This window comes from Passer domesticus, chromosome 6, assembly GCF_036417665.1.
Source record: "Passer domesticus isolate bPasDom1 chromosome 6, bPasDom1.hap1, whole genome shotgun sequence".
NCBI lineage: Eukaryota > Metazoa > Chordata > Aves > Passeriformes > Passeridae > Passer > Passer domesticus.
This window is the reverse complement of record NC_087479.1, coordinates 8138091-8162774: the sequence shown is the minus strand read 5'-3', so window position 1 is coordinate 8162774 and position 24684 is coordinate 8138091. Positions and strand designations below refer to the sequence as shown.

At 43.6% G+C, this 24684-nt stretch overlaps 3 long non-coding RNA genes across 4 annotated transcripts in view; 1 reads left to right on the top strand and 2 right to left on the bottom strand.

Moving 5' to 3' along the window:
* The window catches only part of LOC135302551 (uncharacterized), a 139529-nt gene that overhangs the window by 11274 nt on the left and 103571 nt on the right, over nt 1-24684 (bottom strand). For both annotated transcript variants that reach the window (XR_010364139.1, XR_010364138.1), the window contains exon 4: nt 18325-18406. This is a non-coding gene — a long non-coding RNA (uncharacterized LOC135302551). The remainder of the gene's footprint in view (nt 1-18324; nt 18407-24684) is intronic.
* Nucleotides 7319-17198, bottom strand: LOC135302552 (uncharacterized). The gene is made up of 3 exons (XR_010364150.1): nt 17082-17198; nt 16218-16433; nt 7319-7514 (listed from the first exon to the last, which is right to left on the bottom strand). It is a non-coding gene; the product is annotated as an uncharacterized LOC135302552 (long non-coding RNA).
* On the top strand, nt 16599-23236 carry LOC135302553 (uncharacterized). Its single transcript, XR_010364151.1, has 3 exons — nt 16599-17102; nt 18547-18719; nt 23011-23236. It is a non-coding gene; the product is annotated as an uncharacterized LOC135302553 (long non-coding RNA).

The following is a 24684-nucleotide window of genomic DNA, read 5'->3' as shown; positions in this document are numbered from 1 at the left end:
CTGTGCTTCTTGCTCAAGATCTCTTCTGCAATGGGATATATAAGCTGCAGAAGTCACATTTCACTTTCAAATCAGCGAAGCAGAACATTGTGTGATATTTCAGTCCACAGAGAAGGAGGAGAGAGCGAACACTCTGCACTTAAATAACTAAAAGCTTCTAGCGTGACACAAAGGCAAACTTCACTAACCTTTAATTTTCCCCACTTCTTAACAGCACACAGATCCAATGAAATCAAATGAGATAATCCCAGCCTGGTGCAGCCTGGAAGCAGAGGTGAAAACCTCCCAGAGCTCATGCAATCAGAATAGAGCTCCGACATTGTCGACTTCCCCCCTCAACTATTTCCAAATAAAACACTTTGTTGCTTGGCTGCTCCTGCCAAATGAGTTAACAATAAAAGAAGGAACTTGCAAAGCTTCTATCCACAAGGAAAAAAAAAAGTGAAAAAATAAAAGGAGGAAAAAGAAGTTAAGGAACTTTAGGAAAAAAAACAAAAGGGAAAAATCTCCAAGAAACTATAGGGCAGATGCTCTGACTGGAGTAAATCAGCACAGATCCAGCTCTGTTACTTTACCCCAGGCAAATTGTGGGCCTGGTGCTATTCTGCATTTCTCAGGGGCAGGGGGTGGTCTCCACTGGAAGATTGCAACACTGCAGGATACTTTTCCATATTAAAAAGGCGCTTTTTAGCGTTTTGTCTATTGCCAGGTTTGGGGTTTATTGAGGACTCATTTGGCAGAGCCATCCTGGAAGAACAATACAGATGTTTTATGGAGAAATAAACTGGGACTTGGGCTGGATTCTTTCAGTGCTGGATTCCACCTAATTTGGAGGGAGAAAGGGCTCTTTTAATGAAGGGCGCAATCAAAACCTGTATGAAAAGCCAATATGCCCTGGGCAAACGGAGCAGGAGATACACTGCCCCTCTCTGCTGCCTAGTAAATTCTGGTCTCTTTAGCACAGCAAAAGCCTCCCAGAAAGGCTAGAAAACATCCTTTTTCAGCCAGGGAATCAGAGCACCACAGATTTCCTTCTGGTGAATCTCTTGGAGGGAAGTGATGACTCTCAACAACAGAGAGAGTCTTTACAGACTAAATCTGCCACTGGTTAATAAGGAGCTGGTCCTGTGGAGTCACCTGGTCTTCCTGAGCTCTCCTTCAGCAGGGACCCACAGTCATCTCCTTAATTAGGATCATTTTTTAAATAGCAGCTTCTGGAGCACCTAGAGGTTATGTGGGTGCTTCTTCACTAGTGCAAGATTGCAAGGGAAGGGTTGAAAAAGCATTACTCTCCACTCAGAGGCAGGTTGGGTTCACTTCCTTGCAAGGAAGGTGATGCCAGATGACTGGGAAATCCAGGTTTGTTGTTAAATGTCAGCTACACGGTGTAGAGTGCCCCTTAAATCATGGCAATTGTCATTGACAGAAGAAAGTGCTTGCCACCCTCCAGCGATGCTAAATAGTCATTGTCCTTTAGGTCAGATCAAGCTAGAGGAAAGCTGCAAGCTAAAAAAGCCTTTTTGAATGTTTTTTTTGCTTCTTCCTTACTTCCTTACTTCCCAATATGCAAATTTTGCTTTTTACATCAACCATCCCTTCAGATTTTTTTTTTTGTAGCGTTGAACACTTCGGTTAGCAAAGCAAAGGAAGAGAGACTTGAGTGTTAAACTGACATGCCCTCCCAAGGGTTATTAAAAGTGGCCAGATGTGCTGGGCTATGCTAAAGAAATCTTCACAGGGGAAGACTCCAAAAGTGAAATATTGGAGCAGAATTTACACAAATTCCCAATCACAGCGTTGCAGGTACCAGAAAATAATACACAGCCTAGGCAGCTCCCAGGAGTAGAGTTTGCAAATCAAGGGGTTGGCTGATGGGAAGAAAAGAGTTTTTTTGGGAATTGCTTTGGGCCAGCATCTAGCAAGGCAGATTAGGCTGGCTCTGATCCAGCAATGCCCTTAAGCACATGCTTAACTTTAGCCCTGAAGGAGCCACTGGAATCAATGGAAACATCAGCACCCTCGTGTCTCACAGGCATTCAAGACAGGTTTGTGTGGTCACAGCAGAGAAATGAGTCCCCCTTGCCAGGCAGAGGTTTCTGTCTCCACCACCTGCTCAGGCTGCGTGGGGTCAGTGCATCAGGCTACCTGCAGGGACAGAAATCTCCTATTCCAAAACCATTTCTAACTTCTCATTTATTTTCCTCTCTTTTGAAGTCAACAGCCAACTCTTCAAAACCACCTGTGAAATTCTGTAGGAGTGGTTGGAGACATTCCTGCTGGCTCGTCCAGAGCCTGGATTTCACTGACATCTCTCTCTGCTTCTCTTTCAGTTTGTTTTTGGAACAGCACATGGGGATTTTTTGACTTGTCTTGAGAAACTCCTTTTTGAGGATAGATGGGTTTGTTTAAGGTGGAGTTTCTCAGCTCTGGACTAGAAATTACTACATGTAAAGCAAGGATGGAAGGTCCCTCTGAGCCCTGTGGAGAGCTTGTTCTGGGGGTGCAACAAGGGATACAACAAAGACAAGGAGTTGGTTTTGCCTAGCAGCTGAGAATAACAGTGCTGTTATTTATCCATTACTGCTACTCCAGACCTAAATACTTAATTTTTAACCACCAATGGCAAGGATAACAACAGTGGGTTAATATATTCCATTTCCTATATATCTGATGAACTGATAGCCAGTCATACACTGTTCAATATGCAGTTTTTGGCCTGGCCTCCCTTTGTGGTCTCTGTTTGCATTTGCATTAACCTGGGAGTATTAATCAGGTCATGTAGACACCCAGGAACATAAACCAACTCAAACACCCAAAAGATACACACCACACTCAGAATCAACACACAAAAACCACAGGATGGAGTGCAGTGTCCATTAACTGAACCAGATTAATCACATACACACTAAGGGAGGCCAAACATAAAACATCTGATTCCCACCAACCTCTAACTATACAAACCCGAGTAAATACTAAAGTACCCAGAGGCATGACTGGCCTCCTGCTCCTACCACATATGCTGTTAAGCCCCCCTTGGAAACAAGGTCCAGGTAAGGAAATCATTAGCCACAAAAAGACTTCTGACATGACCACTCCCCAGGAGACCACCTCCAAAATCTATATTCTCAAAGCCCAAGTGTTATAATCCTTTGCACAAACATGTCAAACTTGTTCTTATAAGCTTTCCTTAAGTCACAAACCTTCCTCTGATTTGAACCCAGTGTACTCAGACCAATGTAGTCATCAAATCATAGAATAGAATCAGCTGGGTTGGAAAAGCCTTCTAAGATCATCAAGCCCAACCATTCCCCCAGCACAGCCAAGGCCAACACTAACCCATGCCCCAAGTGCCACATCCACATGGCTGTCAAATCCCTCCAGGGATGGGGACTCCACCACTGCCCTGGGCAGCTGGGCCAGTGTCTGATCACCCTTTCTGTGAAAAAATTTTCCCTGACATCCAAGCTAAAATTTGTACCCATTTAGCCTCATGTTCTTTACCTTGCATGCCTTATTTTCCTCTCTGATGTTTACCATCCTGATGCTTACATGTACAACCATCACCCTTCTTCTCAGCTTTCATTTTCTAGTTTAAAATTTTCTCTTTCATACCTCTCCCAAAAGACAAGCTCCTCCCTTCCAACATCTCCACCATCTTTTTCTGTAAGCAGCCTAGGTCAAACTCACACCTCAGGAATATGGGGACCAGAGTGATCCATAGGATGCCATAGTTCCTGGCATATTCACCTTCTCCTGAAAGAAACTCCTCCTGGGATATCTGAAGGTGTGCATACCTTTTTCACAGCCCATTCCATGAATTATCCACACGTTTTTTCTCCTTTGTCATCTACAGATGGCAAGTCTCTACAGTGGAAATTCTTATTGCTCCCTAAACTTGTGACTTTGCATTTTCCAGTACTGGATTTCATCTCTTTACTATTATTCCAGTCTTCAAGGTCATCCAGTTCTCTCTGCATAGTACATCTCCCAAGTCTGTGTCATCAGCAGACTTCAGCAGCATGCTATGTTTTGTGCCAAGGTAATTTCATGAAAATATTAAATAAGATCCATCCCCAAGAAAAATCCTTGTAGAGCTCCACTCATACCCAGCCAGACACTTTCCCATGCTACTTGTTGTCACTCAGTTCATCTGAGCAATACTTGCTCAATCTCCAGTTTATGTGTTAATCATGTACACAGCACAACATCAAACTATTAGGAAAAGGTTCTTCATCCAAATAAAGCCTTGCCCTTGAAGAGAAAGATTGTTGGATCTTTCCCAGACCAATTCTCCCAAGTAAAACAGCTCAAAGGGGTCCTGAGCAACCTGGTCTAGTGGAAGGTGAAAGCCAAACCATTCTAGGATTCTGTAGTGAGCAAGTTGTCGTATGGCAACCAAGACACAATGAGGATGGCTGTGCTTTCTGGTAGGTGAGATCTCACACCTGCCCAACTTGCTGAGCAGTGTCAGGTTCCTAAAAGCTGTTGGGTCATTGTGCATTAAAATTAACACTGTTATTTAATGTTGTTAAAGTGTGAAGCAAGTACTGAGTTACTGTAATCTTTCCTAATGGAATAACACTGCTCCAGAGAGGCTGGGGGACGTGGTTTAGTGGTGAATGTGGTGGTGGTGTTGGGTTGAGTTGGGACTTCTGATCTCAGAGGGCTTTTCAAACCCCAGTGATCCTATGCACATAGATGTCTTTATGTATTAGTAATCTATTATTGATAAAATCCACCAACTGCACTACAAACTTGTGCCTATTTCTGTCTCATATTAGGCAGGGAAAATAAAATTACATAAATCCAAAGGGAATAAAGGTTATGCTGCATTCCTTTGATAACGCTGGGAAATAAACAGCTCGCCATTCAGCATTCGTTGGTATTCGGTGTAATAAACACACTTCCTGATGGACGGCTGTGATTATAACGAGCACTGTACAGAAATGACACTGCAATTTAGGAATAAGGCAAACAGCAGTGATGGAGTTCAAAGCCCCGCCGCACTCGCTGGGCTCGTGTTTGGTTTGCTGTTTTGTTTTGAGCCGACTCTCCACGCCCGCGAAAGCCGCAATGGCCTCGAGGGTCGCCCCAGCTGAAAAGCATCTGCAGTGATCCCCGCTGACCTTTCCCTCTGATAGCACCCTGCCTGCCTTTTAACGGGGGCCTGAACCGAGTCAGAGGTGAAACAGATAAATGACTGAAGATCCAAATGTTTTCTCAACAGGCAAGTTCCCACATGCTCAATTTTCTTTTCCTCCATGAAGAACAAGAGAGGGATAAAAATTGCAAGTGATTAGCTAATGAACATCTGGTTTGCTTTATTTGGGCTTCCTTTCAGCCAGGGGTTGAATTTACTAATTTTTATTTCCTACTAAAAACAAAAAAGGAGCTTTTTTTTTGCTTTTTTTTTTTTTTCCAAAGCCTGTAGAGGAGAGGCTCCTCACAAGTGTGGCCGTTCTTTCCACCACTATGATTACCTGGCCCACATGCCACGTCCTGTGTGGTTACCTTCTGTCCTGAACTTTTCATGTGGTTTGACATGTCTTTAATTTAGACAATCAGACCACGTCTAACCTGAAACAAAAACACTCTTTGGAGATCCTGAACCCTTTTTGAATCCTACAGATGTCAACCCAGCAGGATGCAATGGCAAACTGTTAATTATATGTGCAAAAAGGGTCGATGTAATTACACAGTAAACACAAATATTATCTGATGTAAATATAGACTGATTGTGCTCGTGCACTGCTGACTGCTAAAAATAGCTGATCTAAGGCCCAGCTCTGCACTGACTTTAGATTTGAGCAGCACCATGGACTTGCCTGTCAGGAGCTCAGTTCAGCTCCTGAATTCATTCCCAGTTGTTTATTTTCCAGGGGTTTCACAGAACTGAACACGTGACCTGCATGGGAATAACCATAGATGGGATTTATGAACAAGGAAACAATGATCTGGAGATCTGTTCTTCCCCCACCTCATAGAAATTCAGCCTTCCAAAAAGGCTTAAGCACACACTTCAACTTCCCCAACGATTTCAGAGTATTTCAAGCAGGTTCCCAAAATCTGTTGCTGCTTTGGGGAGTTACAGCCTTTCTTTTCATGGTCAATTCATTTCAGAGGCAGCTATGAGACTAAATTTCACTGTTTACTGTTGCCCAGCTCTGAACAAGGGGTTAAGGAAATAAATTGCCAGCCATAAACCCTTTAAAAACATGGTTTAGTTTCTTCCTCCCACTCCCACAGATTTACCTTACACTGACTTGGCCAATGAGTTGCTCACTCCAGTCTTTCTTCACTGCAGTCACAAAAGCCCTCAAGCCTCGATGGCACATTTTTTGTTCAACAGCCATAACTCCAAAATTGTTGAAAAAGCCATTTATGGCAAATCTTGGAACCCAATCCAGAGCAAAGCTGCAGCAGTGTAAATCTGGAGGGACACTCACGTGACACTTGTAACTGATATCATACCCTGCCCCAGTTTATCACCCCCATCTTTATCGTTCAACCAACTTGTTCTCTAGAGAAGGATCATAAACCCACAGGTAATTGCAGGATGGCCACACAGACAGTAAAAAGAAAAAGCCTGCAGATGGGTAGTTCAAAGACAGATTTCTCAAAAAACACCAAACCACTGAAAGGAGCCAAGCTGGGTCTCATTTGCGGATGCACTGAGCATCTATAAGTTTATTTAAAATCAGCAATAGCTGCAATATGCAACGCCTATCAAAATCAGACATTTTACCACAACTGTGGCTTTTGAAAGACGTGATTTACTTCAGAAGTGAAGAAGAAATAACAGGGCTTTTAGACAGACTAATAAATGTATGGTCCAGAGACTTTTCCAGTAGCATATTTATTGTCCAAGCCCTCCAGTCAGCAGCACACTTAATTTTAAGCACATGCTTAAGTGCTTTACTGAACAAAGCTGAAATGTGGACCCACCAGGCAGCTCAAGAAAAGCACTTTCACATCAGTCATCCTGCGTGAGCAGTGATAGCAGCCCAGCTTTTTACCATGGTAGGCACAACCCAAGATCAGAAGCAGCTCTTCCCTTTGCAGCTGGAATCTAATTGGGAACAAAGCAAACCTGGGGAGCAAGAAGAGTTTTTCTGACTTTTTAGGATGTCCCATATGACCACTGGGTGATCCAGCATGGAGCCCTGGAAAGGCTTCACCCAGTGTGCAGCTTTTGGAGCAGCTGGTGATAGTGACATACAGGAATGAAAAGGATGCAGGATTAGGCAAAGATACAACAACCACACTGTTACACCAAATAATTTTATGTACCTGAGAGTGCTAATACACATCTGACAAGGTTAGAGGCCCACCAAAGTCTGCATGTTGTCTGTGCCATGTACCTCAGCTCCATATCTCAGGAGACAAGGAAAAGATCCAGGGTGACCACAGCCATAACAGGTGTGTAAAATGCTTCTTGCCTTGTTGAAGGCATTAGGTTAATATCCTACTCCTAGGTTTCTGTCTGGAAAACGGACTGCTGGCACCTCTGCCATCTTTAAAAGAGAAAGGAAAAGTAAAAATTGTATTTGTTATTTTATGAGTGTGGTATCAAAATGTGCCAGTCAGAAGAGGGCAGGGATTATTTTGATAAATTATCACCCACAGTGCTGAACACTAGAGAAGCCACATAAAATTATCTCTAATTGAAGGGTGGATTCTCTGGTATCCACTTAGATTACAGCATGTTCTAAGCTTTTCCTGCTTTCCTGCTCTCTGCCATCTTCTAGTCTAGTTAAAGTTGAGCTTAGCTTTCCCTGTGCTGGGAGGAGGAATTAGAACTCTCTCTAAAGCCTGGCCATCTATTTGCATAAAAATTGTTAAAACTGAATATTTTTGAGATTCTCTCAGATGTGACTGAAACTGGGCTATGGATAGAGAGTGATGGGGGCAAAAATCAGGGACAGGGATCCACATACCCAAACAGTCACACAGAGCATGGCTGCATTAATCTTTCTCTCCCTTTAGGAAATAAGACTAAAAACAACAACCTCACATTGTGCAGTGCAGCTTTTTGCTCATTTAACACAGGACTCTGTGACATATCAAACACGTGGTTGTGCTTGGAGGACTTGGTCATGCCAAAGTTCATGCCAGACCCCACTCACCTGCAGCAAAAACCAGCTCTTTATGTCCACAAATCGGTTCAGAGCCTGCACTGCAAGAGCAGATCTTTTTTTCTGAGCAAGCCACGGCCAGCATGCCAGACCTGCAGAAATCCTGTGAACATTCCAGCACCAGCCTGGACCCCTGCGGAGCCCATCTCAGCCTTCTGACCATTTTTCCTGTTAACTTTTAGAGACCCCTCCGGAGCAGTCTGCAAGTCCCCAGAAAAGGCAGCAGCTATAAAGCCCTGCTCTCCGTGCTCCAGAGCCCATTTACAGCTGCCTTGGGTCTGGCCTGGCTTTGAAAGCCCTGCGAGACATGGAGGCTGCTCAATGTACCCCACACTCTGCCTGACTTTGAGCCTTCCTCCCACAGCTGAGCACCAGCCACAGGAGATAAATTCCCCAGCTCCAGTGATGTGTGTGGCTCTGGGAGGGGATGTCAGCCCTTTCCTGGGAGCTCCAAAGTGAGAGTTTTGTGTGCTGTCCTGCTCCTCCCTTTTCTTATGGAAAGAGTTTATATTGTTCTATGGCTGTTGTAAGAGTCAAGGAGAAATCTGGGCAGTAAAATGTCACCCACCAACACCTGCATCGATAGAAGAAGTAAGGTTAGAACCTCAAGTCCAATCATTCCCCAACACTCCCAAAGCCACCATTAACCCCTGTCCCAAGTACCACATCCACACAGCTTTTAAATCCCTCCAGGGATGGAGCTCCACCACTGTCCTGGGCAGCCTGTTCCAATGCCAGATCACCCTTTTAGTGATGAATTTTTTCCTAATAACCACCTGGCTCCATCCTCCTGTTAGGGAGTTGTGCAGAGCCAGAAGGTCCCCCCTGAGCCTCCTTTTCTCCAGGCTGAGCCACTTTCCCAGCTCCCTCAGGCTCTCCTGGGGCTCCAGACACTTCCCTGCTCTGTTCCCTTCTCTGGACATCCAATTTAAAGCTACAATGAGAGTACAAAGCTACATGCATGACTTTAAAAATATTAAATTAGATAAATACAGGGGAGGAGCAATTTTATTATGAAAGGCAATAAGAGACCTAGATTTTCATCTCTGTATAGTTGGAGCTCCTCTCCCCTCTCTCCAATACTTGTAGACCAGGACTCCACCGCAGTGATACTGAAAAACACAGGACTAAAACCCAGTTGTTTCCCTCAAATACAGCCTAAGTAGTTTTTCTGCAGCAAGGAACATTTCAGTCCATAGGAGCCTCTATTTTCCTCAGCCGTACTGAGGCAATCCTGACCCTGCCTGATTTTCCAGGTCATTTTCTGCATTGCCCACACATCCCTGAAGCACATGGAGAGTCCCTGAGCTTTTCAGACATCACTTCCCAGCACAGAGGCAAAGTAAGGAAGAACCACTCTGCTGGTTGTGATGGGTCCTGGATCAGAGCTTTATGTCACTGCTCTGCACCTCAGCTCTCAGGGCCAAGGAGCCATCCCAGAACTCCCAGCCCCCATTAATGCTGCAGAACTTAAAGATTTGCAGAGTTTACTTGCAAGGCCTTTTAGAAGCAGGGATGAGTAAACAAGAGTGAAAAGTTAAACAAAGGATATACATTTATGCTTGTACTGTTTTCAAGTTTATGCAAACAATCCATTTCTAAAGCTGTCACTGACAGTCCTGGCACGTTCTCATTCCCCAGCTCAGAGTCATGTTGGAAACTGAAATCACAAGCATTTCTGAGATGCTTTGGGCAAAATACCTCCCTCAGCTCCACCAGCTGAAAATCAGTGAGGTTGGCTGTGGCTACAGAGCCATGGCAACATCCTTGTGCCATGATTCTGGAAGAAGAGGAAGAAGAGTCTGAATTTCTCCGGCCACAGCGGCTGTGGAAGAAACTGGAATGGAGTTATCCAAATGAGATATTAAGAGATCAGTTGAAGAAATAACAGCAGGAAACCATCAGGCAGAGAAAGAATTAGAAAATGCTATTTTCTAGCTGGTCAGGCAGTAAGTGGAGCTGCCATAAATGTCACCTTTTGCTCATGGCTTGACTAAGGGAAGGAGGCATGGAGAGCCTGCTCTCCACCAGCACAGCCCGCCACGCTCCACGTAGGAAGGGAGCACTCTCTGCTAGACCCAAGAAAAGGGTCAGCAAAGCCACAGCTTCCCAAACCATGTCTCAAGAAGTAGCACACAGGTTTGTTTCAGAGGGAAAAGCAGGCACAAGCTCTGCTGCAGCTGGAAGACAGCACAGTTGCCATTCTGACGCCTCCTCACCCTCTTTCCTCCCCTCCATTCAGCTGCACGGGACAGCACGTTTAACAGCTGAGCAAAGCCTACAAAGTTAATTTCTAGCTTTGAGATGGTTACTGGTAATTGTAGGTAATTTCAAATATAATTGCAATCGAGTTGAAAAAGATCTGTTTGCAGTGTTTATGCTCATCACTCTAATTTAAGACCTAGAAAGCTGGATATGCTGCTCTTCAAATACACACCCATTTTTCATCTTCCTGATTTTACCACGAGTGATCATAAAAACAGCCCCAGCAAACCACAGTCTGCAATGCAAGGCAAATGTTTGAGAAGCTGCATATAAAGTTTCAAGCAAAGCTGCTTGAAGGTTAACGACAGAACATGTTAATGATTATCAAATAGACAAAGAAAGCCACAAAGAGCTTCCAACACAGAAATGCAAGAGCCCCTCAAAATAAATGGTGGCTAACCTTGTTTGGAATAATACTTCTCTTCAAAGCCATGGAACTGTTGCATGTCACAAATATGTCCACATGTAGTTTTAATATAGGAATAATTACCCATGGCATGTTTGTTAGTGGAAAAAGCAAAGGTCTCCTGTTACTTACACATAATAAAACCTGCATTGTTTACCATGAATGAGTTATATGAGAGTGGTAATAAATAAGTGTTGTAACAAACTTTTGCTGCCCAGGCCTGCAAACTGTTCTGCAGTTTGGTAGCACCTAGAGGCCCTGCTAAAATCTGTGATGCTGAGCCTGCTGCAGAGCAAGAAACTCCCCCTGCTCTGAAACACTGAAAATATGCTATAGGCAGAATAAAAACATTCAAGCCTCTGGGCAGGGTGACTCAAAGCATGCAAGTATTTGCAGAAAGCTCAGCTGGGAGGGACACACTGCAGGTGGCCCTTCTGCTCCCTCTGGGATGTGCCCCGTGTGTGCAGCCATGTGAGTGGAGAGCAGGAACCAAACAACCTTTGATTCTGCTTTAAGTGGGTGCTACCAAAGAGCCTGCACCAGGCAAAGCTACTCCCGTGTGCAACTGCTTCAGGCTGGGGATTGAAACATGACCATTTTAAACACTAGGATACACCCTTGAAGTTAAAATCAACAGCTGTGTGCTGGCTTATAGACACTTAAAATATCTGGGTTTCAAAAAATACATCTGGCTTTCTATAGCTGACAAAGCTCCTTGGGAGTTTTAAGCTCTTTGGTAAAGTCATAAGGATGGTTTGGGTTGGGAGGGACCTTAAGGACCACCTAGCTCCAACTGTCCTGCTTTTATCTGCCAAATCTGTGCATGGATTACAGAATCTCTGGTCATCTCTATCCAATGTTAACCTCTATCAACATGGGGCTGCTTGAAAAAAACCGAACCAAACCAAAATCCTTTGCCTGCTGTATTCTTGACTCATCAAACAAGACACTTTTAAAGCTGGAGCTACTCAGGAAATAGTTTTCCTTGAAAAATTCAGAGGAAATTTTTTTTTTAATTCTTTACCTTAACATTTTCCTACTTTTTGTTTTAAAATTAAAAAGTATGTTTCCTTCAACTGGTTTTGTTGGGTTTGGCAGCCATTGAACCATTTGAGAATATTTTCAGGAGCAAATTATCAACCCAGCTCTTCACAGAGCACCACCTCTGTGGAGATTGGAGTACTTGCTTATTTTAATGCAACCCACCAAGGCAACCTTCTCTGCAGAATTCAGTCAGAAATGTTAGAGTTTAAAAACTATATGTAACTTATCCAGAGAAAACTTCAAAACCTTGCTTTAGTAATGAAATGGACTTGTTTTAACTCCTCAGGAAGTTGTTTCATATAGCAAAAGAAGCAGCTGTGGGGTTACTGCTAACACTGCACAGGATCTGTAGCTCTGCACCACTTGACCTGAGCCAGACATTGCCCCCAGCAGTATTTGCTCCTCCTTCATTCACCCCCCAAATAATGCAGGGCCATTCTCCTATTTATTTCTGCTTCCTCACTTAGGAAAAAGGAGTTTAGGACAATTTAAGATCATCACCTCAGGACCGAGCAAATTCCCAGATACTTCTTGCTGGATAAAAGGGTTTACTAACAATGAGGAGCTTTAAGGAAAGACTAATGAACAAACTGAAAGAAAAAAATTCAAGCAAATTCATTTCATGGCAGCCTTCCTCCTCCAGACTTCTGCAGGAGGAAGTTCAAATGATTGCTCCAAAATAAAGCCCTGATCTCACAGGTCTCAAACAAACCCAGGTGAGCTATGCCCTTCTCCAGCCACTCGGTTTGATGTGTTAGACCCACAAGCCTACCCAGCCATCTGGTAAATGAGCAAAAAGGAAAACCTGAATGATTTACACTCAGGAGCAATGGTGGTGGTAGGGACCAGGACTTCAGATTTATCAGCAGAACCTCAGCACTGCATTGTCACTGAACTCCTGACCATGCCACAGGAATGATACCTCCAGCTCCCAACAATTATTTTTACTCTGTTTTTTCCAGACTTTCAAGGTTTCTGCTGTGCTATCAGTGACTATAGCATCCTTTAAGGCTTTACTAAGGAGCCAAAATAATAGGGGGGCCTCAGAAACCTGGTAATCAAAGGCAGCTGCATGCAAGACATTACACTCCAGCTCTAAGAATAACCATTAATTGCTTGTGTGGGTCAACAAAATAAGCTCCCATGAAAAATTAATATCTAAATGAAGACTAATGAGAGGCAGGTTAAATGTAGCAGAGAAATAACAGTAAGGGAGAAAAATTTAGGACCCTGATTTTAAGTGCCTGGAGTAACCAAAAGTGATGGTGAAGCTGAGACTTGAAGTCTGATCCTTCAGACAGGGCTGGGCATGTTTATTAGTTCAGTCCATGGGTCACCTTTTTGTTATTTAGGGGTGCCCAGAAAAGGCTCTGTTGTTATTCAAGTTGAAAGGGCAGCAAAACCATTGAGATAAGTAAGTCTTTCCTTCTGAGCACTCTGGAACAAGCTAGCAAGAAAAAGTATGGAAAAGGGATTTTTCCTGCCAATGCTGTGCATACTGAATGCCTCAAAGATACTCCTCCAGGAACACAGAGAGCAGTGCTTTGAACACACTGCCTGCAGCTCATCAGTTTGTTTTCCCCCTTTACAGCAAGTGCTGTCTTCCCATCCAGGCTGGAGGCACTTCTGCATAACTTGTGACCCAAGGAATAACCTCAGTCCATCCACTGGAGCCTAAGCAGAGTAGAGAAAAACAGCCAGAGCTCACCCACCCCCCAGGTTCACATCTTTGCCCAGGCTGGCATCAGGTTTAGCTCACGGTGATAAAATTGGTTGGAAGTAAAATTTATAAACTCAGTTATCAAGACAAATTTGAAGCTCCCAGCCTGCCAAGCCCTCAAAAGAAAGGCAGAAGAGATGTGAACCTACTGTAAGGGGTAGGTACAACTTTTCCCCTTCTAAGTTACAGTAAAATGCAGGGAAAAAAATATTCCATACCAGAAACTGCTGTTACTCCTGCCAAATACCAGCAAATCTAAGCTTGCACTTCTTGATCTCTGGGTATCAATGAGACTTGAAAGATGGTCTCATGTTATGCCCTTCAGCATCCCAGCATGGCTGAGGCAGCAGCAGCTCAGGAGCCTTGCTCAGCAGTGTCTTGCTTTGTGCTTTGGGGACTGACAGCACCACAACCCCACGAGATGAGAAACAGCTCCCTGACCATGTGTGGAAGGGAGGATCTGTCAGCCAGATGCCTGGGACAGGAATGGCAGGAGATAATCTGGTACCATGAACATTTCAGGGAGGTCTTCCACAGAGAAGCATGAAACCAGCCAGGGAACCAGGAACCAGGGAACTTATTCTTCTCATTTCAGTCCTGCCATTTGGTCTGTGAAACAGGGAATGGGGAATGGGTGGGTAATCCCCAAGGAGCACCAACCAAGTTCCCAGACTTATTTCTCAAATGCTTTGCATTTCAATGTACAAATTGGAATACAAGCAAAGACCTTTCTTGGTAGCTGTTCTTCTATTCCTGGAACTTGGCAAAGGGACACTCAGTGATGCTGGAGATGCTCTGGTGTTCCACAGGCAATGTGAAATACTTGGAAAAAATGCAGCAAATGCAAGGCCAAGATAAAATATTTTTGGCCATGAAGATCAACCCTAGCCTTTGTAAAACGCCTGTCAACAACAGCATTGTTTATTACAGCTATAGTCCAGCTGGTACTTTTGAGCTGAAAACTGGTTCTGATTCATATTTCATCTGTTCTGCATCACAAACCTCCATCCTTCTGCCTATACTCCAGTGAGGAAACTTAACTCTAGCATTTCACATTCAACCCAGAGTATGTGGGATTCTCTATTCATCTTGAATCAATCCTAATACCTTGCACTCAGATTTTGGTGTTTAACATTTCATAGAGTATGGCATAAATACACTTGAATTACAGATTTGATTTGAGCTGATTCCTGTGTCTGTTAATCCAAATATTTGTATTTACTGTGAACTCTGAGCCACCTGATGTGGTTGCTGGTTTTGATTCAGTGACTGAAGCTATATGGATAGAAGGCTCTTTCCAAAACTATGGTTTGATTCCTTCTCTGAAGTCACATTAGGATATGTGTTTTAAGCACCTCATTCTTGGGCATTGTCTTCTACAACTGATGCTAGTGGTCCCTTCCAACTGGGGACATTCTATGATTCTATGAATTCATTCACTTAAAACACTGGCAAGAGAAAAGGAATTTGATTCCTGGCTAATCAAGTTAAAATGTTTGTTCAAACATAAGCTTTCTGTCCTGAGGAACCATATTTAAAATTAAATTTTCAAAAAATCTGCATTTAGGCTTCAAAATCAAGCCCTGCCAATTAAGGAAAGCAGGTATCTCACTACAGCTCTCTTGTGCTTATGTTTCATGATGGGGTCTTCAATTACAGCATCACTTCAGACCATTTCTACATCACTTAATCCACAGAGTGAACAGTCCTGAATCAAGGAGCAGCTACTTGGTATTTTGCTCCACCCTTATTACACACTATACCTCTAAAACTTTTTTTGCAACCCCAACCCTGATCTGAAGGCAGGATTAATAATTTCTCTATAGGTTTTCCTAAAGAGCATTTCAATGCAATATATGAGAGCTTGCCCAATAGTAATCAATTCCCATTCACCCTGCAAAATGGGGAAGTGGTACATTTCCCATTTTATAGGCAAGGAGCTGAGGCACAGAAAGGAGTGAAGTCAAAAGTGCTCATTAATTTTGAGAGGCCAATTTGCTATGCCTTGGACATGATTATTCATGGTACTTAGCATTAAATACTACTTTATGCTTCCAGCATCCTGGTCTTGTTGAGTAACATGGCTGCTGGTGGTCCTGTGCACTTCATATCAAATTTGCAGGATTGTAAGTCAGAAGGTGAGCAGTAGAAGGTGAGCAGAAAACAGTGACCCCTAGAAAATATCCAGTTTAAGGGATGGATGGTCCCACCTAGGGACACACAAGCCCTGTTTTCCCAGGTGAGCATGACAACACTTAGATTTTAGGACCATCCTGTTGCTCATTCATCACACAATTTCCTGTTGCTGCACCAGCAGAGAAAGGAATCTTGCAGACAATAACCACATTAGTAAGAGAATAAAAATTGTTCATCCAGGCATTTCTCCCATTTATAAAAAAGACAGTGGTCTGAGGAAAAAATAGTTTGTGGAGATGAAATGAAAGAACTGTATGCCAGGGGAGCTGCATCAAGGGCAGCTTTATGCTGATATTTCCTTCACAGTCTGGAGAGCTGGTATAATGAAAGTTTTGGGTTGGCCCTTCAGATTTGCAGTAAAACGTGTTCAGTTTTCCAAGGGGATGAATTTGTGTGTAATTTGAGACTATTAAGACAGACACAGTCCTGAGACTGCTGAACAACTCTGTACCTGGGTTTGTGCCAGTGCCCATTGAGGAAAAGCCATGTGTGAGATGATCTATTTCTAGCTGAGTCTTAAAAACTTCCAGGGATAAAGAGTTCCTTCCTTTCCTCTCCACTAGCAACTTGCTTCAGTCTTGTCCTTGCCAGGAAGAAAGGTTTCCCTGATGTCCAGCATGAAGCTCCCACACTGCAGTCCGTGGCCTTTGCCCCCTTATGGTGTCACCTGCCACAATCGAGAAGAGTTTGATCCCATCATCTTTGCAGCTGAACTTCAAACACTTGTATTAAATTTCCTCTTTACTTGGCCTCAGTCCTGAAAGAAGCCAGGATTTCTGTCCTTTCTCTGGGGCCCCGATACACTCTTGGCCCAGAACAGGGGGCCCTGCTTCTTCCAGGGTTAAGGCCAAGCACCTGTACAACCACCCCAGGGCTCCATCTGAGCCACAGCCTGAAGTTTCCCTTCCATGTAGACAGCTGGGGAGGGTTATTGACCTCTTTGATATGGACTGGGGACACAGCCAGAGTCGGCATGAACAGAGGAAAATTCACATCAGAGGTTTTTTAGAAAGCAGAACAGGCAAAAACAGTCTGTGATGTGTAACTTCAGGCCTCTAGCACACAGGGAGAGCTATGGAGGCACCCCAAGTGGGTTCCCAAAACCATGGGCAGGCAGAGCCACCCTCCTCACCAGACTGTTTAACCACTGAGAAACTAAAAATGATCACAAAATCTTCTTTCCCCAGGTGCCATTACATTCTGGGAAGCCTAACCAGAGGCACGCAGGCAGGGAGGGAGTTTAGACCAGGTCCAAGCAGAGGAGAGGCCGAGCTGGCTGGGGCAGTTAACCTCTGACAGACAGTCTGTAATATACCTGACACAGAAAACAAACCAGGTGGTGCCACTGCTTGGAAAATACAGACACAGCGGGGGCCTGGGCATGGAGGAGGGGGAGAGAGGGAAAACATGAGCAGGGGAAAACCGAGAGGGCAGGAGTCGTTAACCCCTGATAGCAAGTATAAAGTATTTTACTCCCCATCTCATTCATTAGACCATGTCAGCTCCAGGAGTACCATGTTCATTCCCTCACATAAATCCAGCAAGTTTCTCTTTTAAAAAGGCCAGACACTGTCTCTGCCATGGCAATCCAGCTGTCTGGCCCGCTGCCTGCCCTGCATGCAGGGCCACAAGAGCTCAGCTTTGGCAGGTGAGGGCAGCCCTCTCCCCAGGGCTCCTGCACTCTCTGCCTGGCGCTGCCACTTGCCTTCTGCTTCCCAGCAGCCCAGGGAATTGGGATGTCCCCAGGGGCCACTGTGTTCTGTCCCTGTCAATGCCAGCCCATTGGCAGGAGCAGCTTAGCAGAGATTTCAGGAAGGCAGAGCTGCTCACCAGCTCCGTAGCAAAAACTGATGTGGAACAGGCTGCTCAGGGAAGTGGTAAAGTCACAATCACTGGAAATGTTCAAAAAATGCGTGGATGTGGCACTTGGGGACATGGGTTAGTTGTGGGCTTGGCAGTGCTGGGTTAGCAGTTGGACTCAATGATCTTAGAGGGCTTTTCCAACCTTAATGATTCCATGGTTCTGTAAACTTCTGGATGACTGATTTCACCCATGGTCCAGCATGGTCCTCTCAGGCATCTGATCACAGGAGCTGTGACACAGGAAAAAATGGGACTCTCACCCTCTCTGCAGAGCCCCACCCTTCACAACCCTAAGGAACAAATCTTTTATAACCCATGCTTAAATAAGGGTACAATGTTGAGAGAAAGGAATTACACAGAATAACACAGTACCATCTGGTACTGGTTTGGAGCTTATCTCTGCTCTTCCAGATTAAGGGGACACAATGTACCCCCATCCTGCCCCATTTTTATAAGTTGCTCAAACAAGCAGTCACCCCAGCAAAGTTCTGGGAAATGCAGGAAGTAGTTCTGTCCTTGAATTTTTTACTAAAAAGCTAGCAATTCCAATAAAAGAGCAGGGGCACAAAATCAAACTATTTTTAACACATCTGTCTACAGTTAAACAACATTGTTTTTCTTTGTGAGAACTTAGTAACATCAGAAAAGCTGGAGAGCCTTCCTGGGGCTGAGGTATTACAGGGCATCTTGTATACCTTGGCATTGTGTGGCTTTCCAGGACATCATTTTAACACTTCACAAATCAGGCTTTATGGACATTCTTCTCTCATAAATCCACTGCAAAGCAAACACAGAAATTACATGTTACACATAGCCAGGTAAACTGCATGGAAGATCACCAGCGAGCAGAGCATTTTTAAAATGTATAAAAACCATAAAGCATTTTTGGTGTTTTATGATGGCAACATTTCTTTTAGGGCCTGATCCAGCCTTCTTTGAAGTCAAATGGAGTCTTTCCATTGACATCAGAGGGTGTGGGATTTGTCTCACAGCAACTTATACCAATGAGAACAATATTTTGCTCTGAAGTCATTACTTTCTGCCGTGGATGTTTGGAAAACAGCTCGTCACCTGACAATACACCCTGAAGGTACTGACAGTCCATGTGTTTTCATTATTTAAAAATGAGACTTGGTAACGGGCTCAGCTGTTTAGGGAAGGTAATATTTTTCTTAAGTACGCCTACCATAAAGTAAATTAGCAAAATCTTCTTCAAGCTGTAACTAAAACATAAGGGCACAGCTGCCCTGGAGGAGTAAAAGGGCTCTCAATGTAAACTCCCCTGATATCATCACCATCAGAAGGTCATAAAATTGATTGATTATAAATACAGTCCTCATTTGTTTACAGCTTGCATTTTTGGGTCCTGGGTAATTAGCACATTAACCATCCCTCAAAGTGAGCACTTACAGGTGCCGCTCCCAGATAGCCAAAGCGGAAAACTGCACAAGAGCAGCCTGATTTTCCTTCCATAATTCCAGGATGGAGGGGAGAAATGTCAGTAATGTGTTTAGCTACTTGATCACACCTACCCAGGAGCCAAGGGCGTAAGGGGGCATTAAAATGACCTCTTAATTTCCTTCAGCGCGAAGGTAGCACCCAAAAAATGAGAGACATGTCAGCAATGTGAGGGAGATCTCCTCTTTGGGAAGCCTGCGGCTGCCAGAAGTCTTTTAAGATTCTTTTTCCCTCGGCACAAGCCAACAAAGGAAGATAAAGATCACCCTATTTGTGGTAACTGGTACTTAGTTCCTTTTAGTTACACTTAAAATAAACTCTCTTTGAGTTCTCCAAAGGTTTCAGCCTTCAGACACAGCACTACCGAGCTGTAAGCCAGCCACCTTCCTCTCAGCCCCTCTTGGCTCCAAGTTCACGACTACTCTGTGCTCAGGACATTAAACTTTAAAGTCACGTTTTATTTGTACAGCTGGATGCACCAGGTTTATGCTTATTGTCTAATTAGCCAACTAAACCACTTCTGAAAGGGTTTTAATGCTTTACCCCCAGTGAGATCTCTGTAGTGAGTGTGTGTTGAAATGCTAATGGAGACAAAGAATTCCTTTTTGTAGGAATTTGCAGTATTTTGGATACATCTCGTGGGCCAAATCTTCAACTGGTTGGAGTGAGGCAGGTTATTCCTGTTGAAGGAAGTTGAAGGACTCCTGAAATTTAACAGCATGCCAGAGAAGCTCTTCACTAATATTCTGGTTTTCAGATGGCTTAAAACTCTATGGCCATTTTCCAGTTTTTTCCTGTTTTCCACAGAGGTTTATTAGAAATGCCTCCTGCATGTGGAACAAGATAACAGCTACGGGATTCACCAAGGCACTAAAGATTAAAGTAGGCATCATCTGACCTGGCGTTTACAAGATTTTACAGATTAATAATTTCAAAACATTTCCACTGGCATCATCTGCTGCACAAATAATTTAAAAATCTCATACTTACATTTTTTTAATGCATTAAATTAGAGTAGCAAGTGAGCAAAAAGTGAAGTCCTTGGCCTAGCTGCTGTCACCTGTGCATTAAAAAGGAGACCTTGCTTTACTTTTGGGGGCATTTCTGTTAATGCTACCAGTTCCTAAATGGAAATAATCTGGAGAACTGCCTCTTCTGATGTATTTGTACAAGCTAGAGCAAAAAGGAGCCTGAGAAGAGCCTCTAAACACTACAACACCAGCAGTAAATAATGCTAATAACCCTTAATTATGGGCCTTATTTAATTCCTGTTTCCAAGTGCCATGAATGTAGCTAAATGAATGTGCTAAATGATAGCAAATTAGCTTTAAAAATGTTAATGGAAAGTTCCTTAGTGCTGAAGGCTGTTTTTTGCCCTTCTGGGAGGAGGGGAACTCCTCCATTAAGATTCCTCTCTAGCCCAATTGAATCCACAGCTGACCCATTCAGTTTTTAGACCCTCACACCTCTACACACCCAGAGACCCATTTTCACATTAAATCCAGAAAATTTTTGTTGTTTTACTCTTAAGATTGTTTCATTTATAGCTGGACTCATGGTCTTAAAGGTCTTTTCCAACCTAAATGATTTTGTGATTCTATGTTTTAGATGACTGAATCCTCCTTACATAGTTGTTTGATTTTATACTAACTCAACATCCATCAGTACATGCAGCAGCCAACCCCAGCTTGGCTCATTTCAGATGTGTTTTGAGTTCCAGGTGGCAGAATTTTCCCATAAAGTTTATCCAAAGAGGAACATGACAAACATAACAGGTGCAGAAACTACACAGTGCTCCTCTGGTGTGATAAAATTTAGCATTTCAGTGTTCCTGCATCCTGGGCATGACGCCTCCTTGTAAAACTGTCTCATGACAAAACCACAGAACAGAAGATCAAGCAAATTATTCCATTTCTAACTTTTGAAATCTCTGGGGTTTTTATACTGGAGCCAGTTGCCCAGCTGAGCCCATAAACTCAACTGCCGTGGAAAATATGATGTGCTTGGTCAGACAGTGTTCCTGTAACAGTGATGACCCAGCAACATGAGCACAGCAATTTTTCTGGCTGCAAGTGCTTATCTTTATTGAACCAACTGGTACAAAGAAGAGCAAAATTAATCACAGAATATCCTGAGCTGGAAGGGACACACAGGGATCATCCAGCCCAAGCCCTGGCCCTGCACAGGACCATCCCCAAGAATCCCACCGTGTGTCTGAGGCATTGTCTAAATGCTCCTGGAGCTCTGGCAGGTTTGGAGCTGCAACCATTCCCTGGGGAGCCTGTTCAGGGCCCCACCATCCTCTGGGAGAAGAGTCTTCTCAAGAGGAAGAGTTTCTCTTCCAAAGGTTGTCCATCTCCTCACCTGCACACCTGCATCACTTGCACTAATATTATTCCTCTTTACAAATTTGGCTTCAGATTTGATCTTTGCAAACACTAACAGAAACAGGTGATGAAATACAACAACACCACCCCCCACCCCAAACCTTATCTTTGCAAAGAAAAAGCCAGACCAAACTTGCAATTTATCCCAGAAATGTCTCTGGCTATTCTGAAATGTTTTGCTGCCATTCCCCATCATTTGTTTTCTTTCACACTGCTGTCCCGGTGCACTTTGAGGCTGGATGATCACTTAATGTAAATTGTCACCAGGCACCCAAGTCATTGACTTAAGCTGGTTTATAGCAGTTAAGGATCTAGTTCCTGACAGCTCAGCTCTGGCAAAGAAAGGGCTGAACTGTGTTTTGCAAACAAGCAATGCAGTGAATTTCATTCTGTTTCTCTGTTCATGAACCAGCATTGGTTTGGTAAGAGATATTTGTTATTCAAGTACTTGTTGGACAGCTTGGATCAACAATGGCTCATTCCAGAAACAGTTCATTTCAATTTCTTGCTGCTCATGGGGTGAGAACTGTCACCGAAATCAGATGGTACTGATGCTAATCTTTGAGGGGATGAGTAAGCCTTTTAAAAATAGGAGAACAAAGGCTGATGAAGACAAATATACTTGTTCACATGTAAATGCAAGTACAGATACAAAGAACATCCAATTCCCAAACTAGCATGCAAATAAAAATCTGTCCAGGCATAAACAGAGAGTTATCAAGGACACTGACAGCCTCAGTATGGCAAGCTCAGGTGGAATAAAAAGTATCAGCATGGAAGGGATGGTTATAGACAATCCAATTAAACTTCTGTCCAATAGCAACAGGATTTCAACCTCTAACTCCTGCACTGACCCCGCTAAACTGTGGCTGAATTACAGTATCCTCCCTGCACAGCTATTTAGGCTTTCAGTGATGAAGCATTCAAGGCATCCCTTAGTAAAATGAAGCAATGCTAAATTAGTCACTGTTGCTATTTGCTTACATTTTCCTGTTCAGGAACAATGCTAGACATGTTCCCACCTACCTGTTCATATTATTTCTTTCACTGCTGGATTACAAATCAGCACTGGTACCTTTTTGTGATGCACACTTTGCAGCCAAGTAGACTCTTCACGTCCTCTTTCAACACTCACAGTACTCAACCAGCACCTTTCTCTAAACATTGGAGAGTTGAGGTGAACTTCAGGAAAAATACCAAATAAAGGTTGAACTTCCTATGCATTTCTATGGGGCATCAGGAAGAAGACATCAGAATGTCCCTGCACTGTATAGTGGTGTGTGCAGAGTCTTCTCATGCCATTTTCATGTAGGCACAGGCAGAAAAACAAGGGATTTTTCAAAGCTCTGTCACTTTAACTGCCTTATTAAAATGTCTGTGAAGGTCCTGTAACTTCACTTACTACTCTGCATTGCTTCTCTGCTGACACCATGCTCAGGACAGTCTCCTTGGCTTGAGTATCTGCTCAGCCAGCCAAGCCAAACTGACTTCAGAACATTTTATGAAAATGTTAATATTGCTTTGTTACCTTCCCAGGCAGATGTGAAGCCGTTCCCAGTTGGATTTCAACATCCCAGTGCTGGTGGGTCAGTGCCTATGGCTGCACAGAGCCTTTTGGAGCTCCTCATCACAGCACTGTTAGAGTGATGTTACTGCAAAGAGGAGTTTCTACATGCCATCGCTGCAGCTCTCACCTCATCACCAGCCAAATGAAGGAACAAGGGAAAATACTAAAAGAAGGAACTAAAATTGAGCTGGAATTAATTTCACTGAAATAAATATTTTTGTAAAATCAGCTGTACCAGCTAAGCTGTTACTGCATCACCCAGGAATGAAGGTTCACTTCTCCAAGATGCAGAACTTTTCTGTGGGTTGTTCTGAACCCATCATGATTCCTCATCCTCACCATATTTTCTCTTTGGAAGTAGCATAAAGAACTTATCTACAGCTTCGGCCACATATAAAAGCTCCTGAGCACTAGGTTAGCTCAAAAGTGGAAATTAAATTTTCATAAAAGGCTTATCAGACACAAAGATTGAATTTTCTCTCCAGATAACCATGGGATGCTCACAGTACCCTTTTAATTCAATGTCAGATACCTTACTTAAACTACTAGAATTACTAGAAATTACTAAATCATAGAATCACCATAGACTGGTTTGGGTTGGAAGGAACATTAAAGATCATCTAGTTCCAAACTCCTGCCATGGGCAAGGATGCCACTCACTTGATCATCATTGCTCAGGATCCCATCCAAATCATCTTTTCATTAACATTTGAAACCAGGGCCTACTTCTAAAGAGGAGCTTTCAGCTGGCATAAATCAGATTATCTGTACAGATACCAAAAAGCCACAGAAATTGTAGCACTGGAGAATCTGTCCTTCCCAATTCAGGGAGCTCCTGCAGAGCTCTCACACAGACCAGCAGTGGTGTATAATATCCAGATTTCAGGAAACCATCTGGGAATTCCCCACCGTGCCCCTCAACCACAAAGGTTACCCTGTCTTGGTTTAATTTAGCTGGTTGTGGTCTGCCCCGTGCAGGGAGAGCACATCCTTCTAAAGACATTAGTGACTCACAGCCGGAACCAACCATTGTTGAGAGAATTTGTTGTTTGTCAGGGGAAACTGAAAAAAAGTTTTGCCAAGTACTTCCTTTGGTAACATCCTATACATTTTAATGTCACAGCTGCTGCCCAGGCATGGGAGGTAATGTCCCCATAATGAGCTACAGCTAAATAAGTGCATCCAAATCACAAGAGTGCCCTTGAGCTGCCCCAAGGAGCTGATGTCCTTCCCTCAGGCATCCCAGCCCTCTGCACGTGTCCCCACAACTGATCCATATGAATCCAGTGTTTGATAAACACATTCCAGCAAGTGGCAGGACTAGGCTCTTCTCAGGAGAAAACAGAAAAAAACGGAGAGGCTCTGGCAGTAGTAATTATCAGGAATGTGCTTCCGACACTTTTGGTTTTTAATTACAACTGAAGCAATTAATGGCTTTGAGACAAAAAGGAAAGAAATTAGATTTTCTTGGACATATAGAACCACAGCCTTGTGGGATAATTCAATGAACAAAATCTGCTGTAGAAGGGAGAGCAGCCAGAGTTGCCTGTGGGAGAGGGAAAAGTCACCAAGCTCTGCTCCCTTAGCACTGGTTTGCACTTCACTATCTGAGCCATCTCAAAGTGAGACACCTGTGTAAGGTC